The sequence below is a fragment of the Nicotiana tomentosiformis genome, chromosome 2, assembly GCF_000390325.3.
Source record: "Nicotiana tomentosiformis chromosome 2, ASM39032v3, whole genome shotgun sequence".
NCBI classification, from domain to species: Eukaryota; Viridiplantae; Streptophyta; class Magnoliopsida; order Solanales; family Solanaceae; genus Nicotiana; species Nicotiana tomentosiformis.
The window spans coordinates 4,691,488-4,704,398 of NC_090813.1; positions in this window are offsets into that span (position 1 = coordinate 4,691,488).

The following is a 12,911-nucleotide window of genomic DNA, read 5'->3' on the forward strand; positions in this document are numbered from 1 at the left end:
GGATAATGTTTATCCATAATAGGGTAAGAAAAGATAAGCTCATTATACCAGATATGAATAATCTTCTACTGGGGATAATATTTATCCATAACGGGGTACCCAAAGGATAAGTTCATTGTACCAGATATAGATAATCTTCTACAGGATGTGATGTTTATCCATAACGGGGTACTGAAAGGATAAGCTTCTTCAGGAGACTTATTTTCAATAGAGTACTAAATAGATAAACATATTTACGGCGGAGTCTCATATAGATAAGTTTTTTCATGAAGTTTATTTACAATAGAGTACTAAATGAACATTCATAATATAATATATTTATAACACTCCTCTTGGATATTCATTAAAAGATAATGTGCCTCATTAAAACCTTAATAGGAAAAAACTCGTGGAAAAAAATCCTAGTGAAGGAAAAAGAGTACACATATTTAATAATACGCATAACTAGTTGTCTCAAAAAAAAAACCTTATAAGAAAAACCATGTGGAAAAAACCTTAGTAAGGGAAAAAGAGTATAGCGTGTATTTTACTCCCCCTGATAAAAATCATGTTTCAAATATTTGAGTATCCGCATTCCAATCTTATATACCATCTTCTCAAAAGTTGAAGTTGGCAAAGATTTAGTGAATAAATCTGTTGGATTGTCACTTGAACGGATTTGCTGCACATAAATGTTACCATTTATCTCCTTTTATAAATTCCCTTTTAATTGGGCTATGCATGCAGCATTGACTTTGTATAAAATTGTGGATCTTTTATCACATTCCAAACCACATTTTCCTTGAATAAAATGAATCACTCATCCCGACCATACGCATTCCCTACTTGCTTCATAAATAGCTATTATCTCAGCATGATTTGAAGAAGTAGTAACAATAGATTGCTTTGTGGAGCGCCATGATATGACAGTACCTTCACATGTAAATATGTACCCGATTTGAGATCGAGTTTTATGTGGATCAGATAAATAACATGCATTTGCATAACCAACAAGATCTACACTACCTTTGTTAGAATAAAATAAACCCATATCAAGTGTTCCCTTTAAATATCACAATATATGCTTAATCTCGTTCCAATATTTTCGTGTAGGGGAATAATTATATCTTGCTAGTAAATTAACAGAAAATGCTATGTCAGGCCTTGTAGCATTAGCAAGATACATAAGTGCACCAATTGCACTAAGATAACGTATTTCGGGACCAAGGAGTTCCTCGTCCTCTTCTAGAGGTCGGAACAAATCCTTATTCACTTCATGTGATCGAACAACCATTGGTGTACTCAATGGGTACGCTTTGTCCATGTAAAAACGTTTTAAGACCCTTTATGTATAGGTAGATTGATGGATAAAGATCCCGTTTGCTAAATGAGTAAATGTTCAATTTGCAGACCAAGATAAAATTTTGTCTTTCCAAGATCTTTTTTCTCAAATTCTTTCTTAAGATATTCAATTGCCTTTTGGAGCTCTTCTAGAGTTCCAACAAGATTTATGTCATCAACATAAATAGCAAGTATAACAAATTCTGATGTCATTTTCTTTATAAAAATAAATGGACAAATAACATCATTTATGTAACCCTCTTTCAGCAAATATTCACTAAGGCGATTATACCACATACGCCCAGATTGCTTTAAACCATACAAAGATCTTTGTAATCTGATTGAATACATTTATCGGGATTTTAGATTTGCTTCAGACATTTTAAATCCTTCAGGGATCTTCATATAGACTTAATCAAATGAGTCATATAGGTTATGACTTGCATTTAGATGGCATGATATCTTCAGGTGTCTGGACTACAGGTCCGATCCTCACAATCTTTTATAATATTGTGAACTCTATTGTATCAAATATATCGTCGACGATCATTTTGTATCGGTTCCTAAGCGACATAACTTGTTGAGATCTCATCACTTTCTTTATTTTCAGGTACCTGAACTTCTTCTGGAGTTTTATGAAATGTTATATCGTGGGCTCTTCTAGAGCTCATTTGCTCCTATCATTTTTCAAGGATTGTTACCTTTGGAACCGATCAGCTTACTACGCTTCATGCGTGTAGTAAACTTTATCCTTCAGGGACTTTAATTTTAATAGGAGCATTTGCAGCTGAAATATGATATTTAATTTTTGATCAGCAAATGCTTCTGGCATTTGACTTGAATTATATTCTAAGTAAGGATCATATTAATGATAATTCGATTCATATAGCATATTTTTCAGCTTTTTATTCCATCCCCAAATATTAGAAAAACTAACATATATCCCTAATCTTCTTTGGAAAACCTATCTTTGTGCATTGTGGTAGAGAACTTAATCATATACCACACATCAAACGTTATTAGATAGTAAAAATATTTGGTTTCTAATCCTAAACAATTTGTGAGGGGAGGACTTATCATATTTTGTTGGTCTGATGCATACAAGTGCTGTTGTATGCAATTTAGAAAATCTTAGACCAATACATGAGGCTTTGTTCTCATAAGCAATAGTTTAGCCATTAATAGGAGGTATTCAATACTAAACTAGCTTGGATATAAACCAGCATCATCAAGATGAACTATCTTGATTTCATAATCTTAAAATTATGTTCTTAATTGAGAAAAGCAATTTCAAATGCCAAACTGCAGGTTGACAATAAACACACATGTAACCATCTCATATATGCATCTATAAGTGGTTCACATAATAGGTGAATAGGCCCATATTCACCTTTTATATATTCTAGAATTCAGGGGTCTTAGTCCCAACTTTAGCTGGTAAAAGATGGTATAATCAATTTATTATGAGAACAAGCAACACAAGAGAATTCTTGAAGAATCTTCTAGTTCTTTAGTATATGCTTATCCGAATTCTCAAATAGCTCATTTAAAAATGGCAAATGAAAACTTCAGGTTTATCATGGCATGTGCTATCTCTTAGTAAGTTTCTGATTTAATATGGCATAAACTTTTGCATTAGTAAACTTCTGATTTACTTTGGCTACTTTTGTATTAGCGAATTTCTGATTACTGTAGCTACTTTTGCCTCAGTAAAACTTGTTGATTTACTGCGACTGCTTTTGCATTAGTAAATTTTTGGTTTACTATGATACATGATGTAGTACAAATTGAATAATAAGGCGGGTAACTTCTCATACATATTATTTTACCCCCATGATTGTGGAAACATGAAGATTTTCAATATTCCAATTCGTTGTAGTCTCAGTATGATAGCCATTCGTATTAGTAAACTTCAGATTTACTACAACATATGTTTCGACCATAATTATATAATATAAATGACATATTTGTACATAAGCTCTTCGAGAGCCTTCGTTTATTATCCACAATCAAATATTTATCAGATACTACTAGTGTCATATTTCTTCTAGACAAACAGCTAGCTCTTTAGGAGTTGTTGATATATTTTATAATATCAAATATTGCCCACACACTTCTGGTATCATGAGAGAAATTTTTTTCATAAACAAAATAAATATGATAGTAAACATCATTATCAAAGCATAACTTTTATTTATGTACAATAATTACATAACCATACTATCTACTACAAACAATAAAAATTAAAATATTTACATTTCTATATATTCATCACCGATCACATGACTTGTTTCTCCTTCCGGGAGTGCAAAGTAATCAGCTACATCTAAATGCATGAAGTCTAAATTATCTTCAGAAATAAAATTTGCTTCAATATTTTTCTCTGTCTTCTTCAGGGAGGCTTGATATAGCTCAATCAGGTGCTTTGGCGTACGACAGGTACGTGACCAGTGCCTTTTTCCTCCACATCTACAACATGTATTTTCTGCCCTTGTTGCTTGCACCGCTTCATGCTTTTGTTCCTTCCTTTTCCACTACTGGGGTGAGGAGGGTTCTTTGGTGCATTATTATTACCATGATTAGTGTTTCTTTCCCGACCACGACTATGACCACGAATAGGGCCATGTCCTCTTCCACGCTTAGCTTGGTGGAAGTTCGTCTCATTCACTTCAGGGAATGGACAAGAACATGTAGGTCGGCTTTCATGGTTTTTCATTAATAGCCCATTATATTGCTCGGCTACAAGAAGATGTGATATAAGTTCAGAATACTTTTTAAATCCCATCTCTCGATATTGCTGCTGCAGGAGCATATTCGAGGCATGAAAAGTGGTAAACGTTTTCTCCAACATATCATGATCAGTCTTATTATTACCACATAATTTCAATTGGGAAATAATTCTGAACATAGCAGAATTATACTCATTGATAGATTTAAAATCTTGTAGCCTTAGATGAGTCCAATCATAACGTACCTGTGGAAGAACGGTCATCTTCAGGTGGTCATATCTATCTTTCAAATTATTCCACGGTATGACTGGATCTTTAATAGTGAGATATTCCATTTTCAAGCATTCATCAAGGTGATGGCGTAGGAATATCATTGCTTTGGCCCGGTCTTGATTTGATGCTTGATTTTTGTCCTTGATGGTGTCTGCCAGACCCATCGCATCAAGATGAATTTCAGCATCAAGCACCCAAGACATGTAGCTTTTGCCTAATATATCCAGGGCTACAAATTCAAGTTTAGAAAGATTTGACATTATTTAGAAAAAGAAAGTCCGTACTTCTGATACTTTCAAAGTATTTGCTCGAGATGGCAGAGCTCGTGCTGATAACGTATTATAAAATAAAGACTGTAAAGTAAAGACAAGTAGAGAGAAAAACTGATATATTATTCAAACTTCAAACATTTGTACATAAATGAACTGAAATTTTCTCTATTTATAGAAGAAAGTAAGTTGTTGTGTAAGCTGCTTCTGCAAGCTGCTGTGTAAACTGCTACTGTACCAGATATAGATAATCTTCTACCGGGGGTAATGTTTATCCATAATGGGGTACCGAAACGATAAGCTCATTATACCAGATATAGATAATCTCCTACTGGGGGTAATGTTTATCCATAACGGGGTATCGAAAGGATAAGCTCATTATACCAGATATGGATAATCTTCTACCGGGGGTACTGTTTATCCATAACGGGGTACCTAAAGGATAAACTCATTATACCAGATATGGATAATCTTCTACCGGGGGTAATATTTATCCATAACGGGTTACCGAAAAGATAAGCTCATTATACTAGATATGGATAATCTTCTACCGAGGGTAATGTTTATCCATAACGGGGTACCGAAAGGATAAGCTCATTGTACCAGATATAGATAATCTTCTACCGGATATGATGTTTATCTATAACGGGTACTGAAAGGATAAGCTTTTTCAGGAGACTTAGTTTCAATAGATTACTAAATAAATAAACATATTTACGGCGGAGTCTTATATAGATAAGTTTCTTCAGGAAGCTTATTTACAACATAGTACTAAATGAACATCCATAATATAATATATTTATAACAATTTGAATCCTTTTGTTATTTATCTTCAAATATATTCTTGTACTACCAAAAAAAATTAAAAATATCATTTGTTATACTATTTGGTTATCTTAGTCTTTACGGTTGTATTATCATTCAAATATACCCGTCAATCGGACGGACTGTCACATGGCACCTCATAATTAAAGAGACCCTCCCCAAATTAAGATACCTGGTTCAATACTAACACGACCATAATTAGACTTGTACCCATCCACTTAAAAAGCAACTTTATCAATTAAACCCCTTATTTCACTATAATGATTTTCATTAGTAGATGTAGACAATAAATTGCATTGAGAAAATAAAATCAAGCCCGAAAAATATTGTAGCAATCGTAGTATTTTATTTCAAACAATATGAGCATTACAATCTCTATGAATCCTCTGATTCTACTTTTCAACAGTAAATAAAAGAGCCTTTGAGCTTAATCTTGAATTTTATTTTATTTTAATTCAAGTGTTTGAGGCATGATCTTAATCTTGACATATTTTTAATCCAAGGGCTTGCAGCTTGTTCTTGAATCTTTGTCTTGATCTTTTAATTCTTAGAACACTTGAATGCCTGTAGCTTTTAGAGAAATCTGCAGCGTTTGATGCACGAGCTCTCTCTTACTTTTTGATATAACTTCTGGGCTCTTTCTAAGTTATGAAGACCTCTATTTATAATTGTGGGATGGAAGAATTATGATGAGAACAAACTCTTTCCAACCAATCAGATTGAAGAGTGACAAGATCGCATTTGATTGGTCAGAACACGTCACTTGCGCATGTGGCACAATTTCATTGGCCTTTTAATTTGACTTGGCATGCCTTGTCATTTTGACACATGGCATGATCCTATTGGCTCTTCTATTTGACTTGGCGCGCCACGTCATTTGACACGTGGCAAAATTGGGCATCTGGAAGATGATATCTTGGGCTTAATGAGGCGGGCTCTCACTTTAGCCCAAATAAATAGGTCAGTCCAATGTATTAAAACTTATTTATTTAATCCATATATATTGAACTTATATAATTAATTCAATTATATTAGCCCATAATATTTATTCGAACTAATATATTTAATATATAGTCCAAATATTTTTATTGAATTTAAATCCAATAAAATTTAAATGCTTACATTAGGCAAACCAACAACCCTCGTTCATAAAATACTTTGAATAGGTCACTATGTTCATATAAAAATAGGCATTAATCTTCATATGTTTTTTATCCGCAGCTTCAGCAATAAACTTGCGTCTATGCGTGTGTATTTTGCACGTTTCGTTTTCCTCTTTTTTAGTAATAGAAACTGATCTCGTCCAATTTCACACCTCAATTCAAGGTTATGAAACGGTCGATTGCAATAATAGTACCCAACAAGAGTCGGGATCGATTTCCACAGGGAGTTATATATGGGAGTTAGGCGTATATATTATAGCACTTGAGTATGAACTACCTCAATTTATACTTCACCAAATTGGGGTTGATTCTATGTCTAATTTAAGCTAAGATTGCAAAGTTAAGAAACGAAACTAAGAAATTTTTTTTTGTTGTTTTTCAAGTTTTGTAAAAAGCCTAGGGCTATAACTATCACCTAGGTATTTGACTTATGAGATATAGACCTTAATACTTGTTTTGTTGATCGGGGTGAATTATAGCTATCAACTCTCAATTACCCACTCAATACCTCTTGGCCAAAAAGTGATTTTGCCCAATTTGACTTTCTCAAGTCCAAATGGGTATTGCATAAAACGGATGATAAAAGCTCAAGTCGGGTTATCACTATCTCTAGGTTAAACCCTTTAATTGTGATTATCAATCTCTCGATTGACCCAATTTCTTGTTAGCCAAGCAGTCTTAGACTAAATCTCTCTTTTTCAAGTAGATACAAAGTCAAAAAGGCATAAACTAATGTTTGCAACCATTAATTCCACAAATTAAAGCATGAACAATGTTAAATAATAAACACCCAACCATAAACAAGCATTAAGTTAAATACCCATAAGGTTTATACACGGGTTGGGTCACAACCCTAGTAAAAATCTAACTGCTCATGCTTGAGATTGAAGAAATAGAAGAAGAAATGGTAAATAAACTCATATTGTGAAATCAAAATGATAAAATCTATGTTAAAATATCCCAAAATATGAAAAACTACTAAAAGAAGTAAAGAGAAAAGGCTATTGTAGCTTCCAATGTCAAAAGTTGACCTAATTTCGTTAAACTATTCTGTTTATACAAAGCTGACTATTTCAGACAAAAATGCCCCCCGGGAGGTTCTGCGGCCGCACAATTCCATGTGCGGTCCGCAGATTTCTTCAACTTGTCAGGACTTGGAGGATCTGTGGCCGCGAGGCATTCTTTCTGCAGACCGCAGATTTGTAACTGCGATCGAAACTTAGTTATGCGGTCCGCACTTTTACTTCTGTGGCCGCAAGGTACTTTTTGTGCGGTCCGCACTTCTGAGGGACTTGGAACTTGGGAATTTGCACATTCTCTGAACTTTGTTCCTAGCCCAACTTTTACGGCCGCACAATTCATGTGCGGTCCGTACTTTGCACAAAAATCTGCTAGACTTTCCTTCATCATTTGCAACCGCAAATGAAATTCTGCGGTTCGCACTTTGTAAGGTTCTGTGCCTTTTATTGCCTTGAGTGTATATTACTTCTTTTTGAGTTGGATTTCATCTCGGGAGTCCATCTTTCAATATTCTTGCAGTTTAGCACATTTCATGAGTTTTGAGAATACAATTCAATACGTTTAGACTAAAACAAAAGCCAAACTGTGCTAATAAGTAGTCAAAATCCCCACTTATCAATCCCCCAAACGTAAGTCTTTGCTTGTCCTCAAGCAAATAAAATAGTTCTCACCTCCACAAGTTAAGGGCCATTCTAACCTATCAAAGGTGCATCATTCGCACATCAATTGAGGCCAACAATTACCCGCACTACTTATGTATTATCAACAAGGCTACAAGTTAAACTTTTGTGCACATATAGTTCTAATGTGACACTTGAGTATCAAGAGTTGATTTTATTCATCAAGGAAGCTCGCTCTTTCATGTAGATCACTGTGGATCCCAAACTCCTCCTCATCTACTCTCCTTTTGCCTATCTCACTTAAGAATTTTAGCACTCAATCAAAATAAATATTTGCGAAAGGTTCACTCATCTCTCTCAAGAGAATGTTGCAAGTACGGCTTTAAGTACCATAGGCTTGCCCCTCATGTAGATCGCCTAAGCTCACTGAGCTTGAAATCACGTAGGGCATTTTCAAAATGTAATGAAGGCTTTTGGACTAAGGTTGAATATACGATGGTATAGCGGGTTCATATTTCCTTAAGCACTCCATTTTTTTTGTTCTCGGCTCATGCCTTGCCACTTCTTTGAGGCACTTTCTTTTCCTAGGGGAACTAGAGAGACTTAGCATCACTCTTTCTTGATCATGACATTCATTTTCTCCCTCTTTGATTTTTTCATGCTTTGTATCATTACTTTTCTTCGCATCCCTTCAACTCCTCCACTTATTCACTTTCTTTTTCATTTTTCTTTTTGTTCTACCCTTTTCTTGCCTTTCTTTCTCATCGTTTCTTTTCTCTTTTTGTGCCTTTATACCTATTTCAAACTACTCGTCTCTCCCCCAAATTTACATTTTTATCCAATTGTATCACAAGAGTGTTAAAAAAAGCTCGGGTGCCAATAGAGGGTCACGACAAAATGGGTAAAGGCTTGTAACTTGGTTATCAAATGACAAAGGCTCGATACTCAAATGGGTTGACTAGGGATAACAATATTGGTGGGCAATGGAAAAATTCAAGGGGTCAAGGAAAGCCTACAATCACTTCTCAAGCCAAGCAAAACTTAAGATTTCACCTTGAAATACATTCGGGGCAAGTTCTAGACCATTCGCACGGGTACTTGGACTTGCAACAAAAACATCTCACCTCTCACGCAAGTGGATTGTTAAATAGGATAGAGTCGAGGCCCACAACGACCACATTCAAGATTGAAAATCACTATGGTTCGATTAAACCACTCGATGACTGCCTAAGTTAACACAAGAGTCACAAAGTCACTAACTAGAGCTCTTTCTTTCCAAAAATCTTATTTTTAACCATAAGCACGTAGTTAAGTGTGGTGGTCCCAAGTAAAGAATGTTTGACTCTTCAAGCATGACTTAATTAGGTCTTTTTATTCATTACTACTACTATTATTACCTAAACACCAAAACAGACTCAATCCCTTAAGAAGGTTGTCACGCCATCCATCATTGGGAAGAGTCACCCGGTTCACACAGAAACTACCTTTGGAAAGAACCGTGGTATTAAGAAAACCAAAGACTTATTATCTACTAAAACACAAAAAGAAGCTATCAAAACAGAAAGAAGCTACTAATTCAAAAAGAACCTAGTACACTAACTAATAAGAGAACACATGTAAAGAAGCTACAAAGCAAAAACTATCAAAATCATAATAAATATGCATAATGAAAGAAATATATACATAATGAGAAAGGAAAAGAGAGAATATATACAGAATAAGGAAAAAGAAGAAAATAAGAGAATATATACAGAATAAGGAAAAAGAAGAAAATACTGTCAATTATTACAAACCAAATATCTCATAATCATCAAAATATATCAAATAAACTCTACCCCACCCCCGAATAAGAATAAGCATTGCCCCCAATGCTTAAAAATAAGAGTAAAGTAAGGGTAAGAGTGAAGAAAACTCCATATGGCTCCTTGGCCATCTCTATGTCCACAGCAGTGTCACCGACCTCATCCTCATCCAATTGGATCTCATCATCCTCAACTCCGGGAGTGGTTGGGTTGGTGAACATCTGACGTACTACCTCGGCAGTGTCAACAGCAATGTATGGCTCCTCAAACTGGCCAGCTGGTGCTGTATGTGCTGTAGGATCTGGGCCTGGATGGTGCTTGTCAATCAACATGTCAAATGGAATGTCTCTGGCTGTTGTAAGCTTGGTAACCTGTTTTCGGAGCTTGTCCACTGACTTTTTGGAGGCATGGGACTTCCGCATCTTCTTCACTTCCTTGCCCAACTCTTCTATCACTGACCCATAATGCACCAAAGTGGACATGATTGAGTTCCGATTCTCTAAGAGATTCTTCAGAGTTTCTTCAACTATGGGGGGAATCTGGGGTGCCGAAATGGAGGATTGTGCTGCAACATTACTGGATATGTTAGACAGCTTTGAAGTAGTTGTCTGCATCTAGTTGTTGAGGCTTGCCAGTGTTTGGGAGACACGCATCGCAGATAGTAGAGCAATGGGCATCGACACCGGCTTCAAAGTCGAGGTGGAACCTGTAATGGGGGTTGCTGGAGGCATTGAGGCTGGAGGTGTTGCACTGGCTGAAGGCTCTGCTGACGTAGATGGCATGTCGACTATATCTGTGCAACTACCACCGATGGCTTATCAGACTGGCCTATGGTGGTAGTCAGCTGACCCTTTTCTTATGGTTATGTGCATCCATCAACGAATACCATGATAAGGGCTTTTTCGTCCGCACTTTCGGATCAAAATCTCTCGACTCCACCCGTACATCCGTAAGATATTCAGTAATGGTGTTGGGATACTAATAAGTGGGGATTTTGACTACTTATTAGCTCCATTTAGCTTTCGTTTTAGTCCAAAAATGTTTAATTGTGTTCCCAAAAACTGATGAAAAAAGCCAAATTGGGCAAAGTCACTCTCTGACCGAGAGGTGTTGAATGGGTATTAAAATGTTGATAGCTATAATACACCCCAACCAATAAAATAAGCTTTAAAGTTTACAATCCGTTAGGCAAACACCTAGGTGAAGATCATAGCCCTAGGTCTTTTTATCATTTGAAAAACAACAAAAATAATTTCTTAGTTTCATTGCTTAATCTTGAAATCTTAAATTGGAATAGACATAGAACAAGCATCAATTTCTGGAAGTGTAATTTGAGATAGTTCATACTCATAAACTACAATTTATACTCCTAAATCCCATGGATAGCTCCCTGTGGAATTCGACCCCGACTCCTTGTTGGGTATTACTATTGCAATCGACCGTTTCATATCCTCAAATAGAGGAGTGAACTTGGACGAGACCAATTTTTGGCGCCGTTGCTGGGGAGCATAAAAACAAATTTTGCTATATATTTGGTTTTGTGTGTGAATTGTCTTCTTTTCCTTCCTTGTTACTCATTTATGTGAAAAATTTTAGGTGCCATAATGGCAAACAACAACAATCAACTCGGAAATATGCCTTTGGAGGATGTGGACGTTGAAGAGGTTCCTCTTGAACCTCAAGCAAATAGAAGAGGCTGGGCACCTCAAGACAACGTCCCAGTTCTACCTCCACATTCACCAAGAGTGACTCCAGACCGGGTGTTGCCGAATGAAGGGTATGCAAGTGTCATTGTCCCGCCCCGCATTCGGGCGGGAAACTTTCAAATCACGAATGTAATGCTCACACAAAATGCATACAAACACTTGAAGGGGTTTGTGGACACTTGGTGGGGGAGTAAACAGACAAACGTCTTCGAGGATGCTTTAAGGTTGAGGCTATTTCCTTTCTCGCTATGGGGGAATGTCTTGGATTTATCAGAAAGATTGCCAAACCACTCCATCCATACATGGGATGAATTGGCGGAGAAATTTATTTCCAAGTTCTTTTCTCCCTGGCAAATGGCTACTCTTAAAGACGAGATTATAGCATTCAAACAAGAGCCCAATGAGCCATTGCATGAAATATGGGAGAGCTACCGAACTATGGTCAAAGAGTTCCCAAATAATGATATGACAGAGGCTATGATTCAACAAACTTTCTATCGGGGGATCAATACTACCAATCAGTGCGTGGTTAATCAACTTGCCGGTGGAAATTTCATGACAACACCGTATGCAGAAGCTTGTGAGGTTTTAGATGAAATGGCGGATACTTCTTCGGCATGGCAAAGTAGAGCAAATGTTCCTCAAGGTGATCCGAACGTGATTCACATACATAAAGAGTTGCATGACCATGGGCAAGCCATTGCCGAGTTGACCACCACTATGAATCAATTAGCAAAAGCTCAACTTCAACAAGTGAAAAATCCTAAGCAAGTCAATGCCATGGAAGGAGTTAGTATGATGGTGAACAAAATAAGGCCCAAAGGTCCACAAGTGCAAAACTGAGTGGAGAATTATGTGTAAGAAGATAGTGGGTTTGATCAAGATGAATCTTACAATGAACAAGAGGAGTAAGTGCAATATGTGAATAACTTTCAAGGGCAAAGAAACAACTCTCAAGGCTCGAATCAACAACAATGGCGACCTCAAGGTAATCAAGGGAATTGAAATTTTAACAACCAAGGTAATTGGAAGGGTGTCAACAATCAAGGAAATTAGAGTGGTAGTAATAACCAAGACAATTAGAGTGACAATAATCAATGATATTGGGGAGGCAACAACCAAGGGGGATGGAACAATAATCAAGGCAATCGGGGGTCGGGTTTTTAAAGGCCCCCGATTTATCA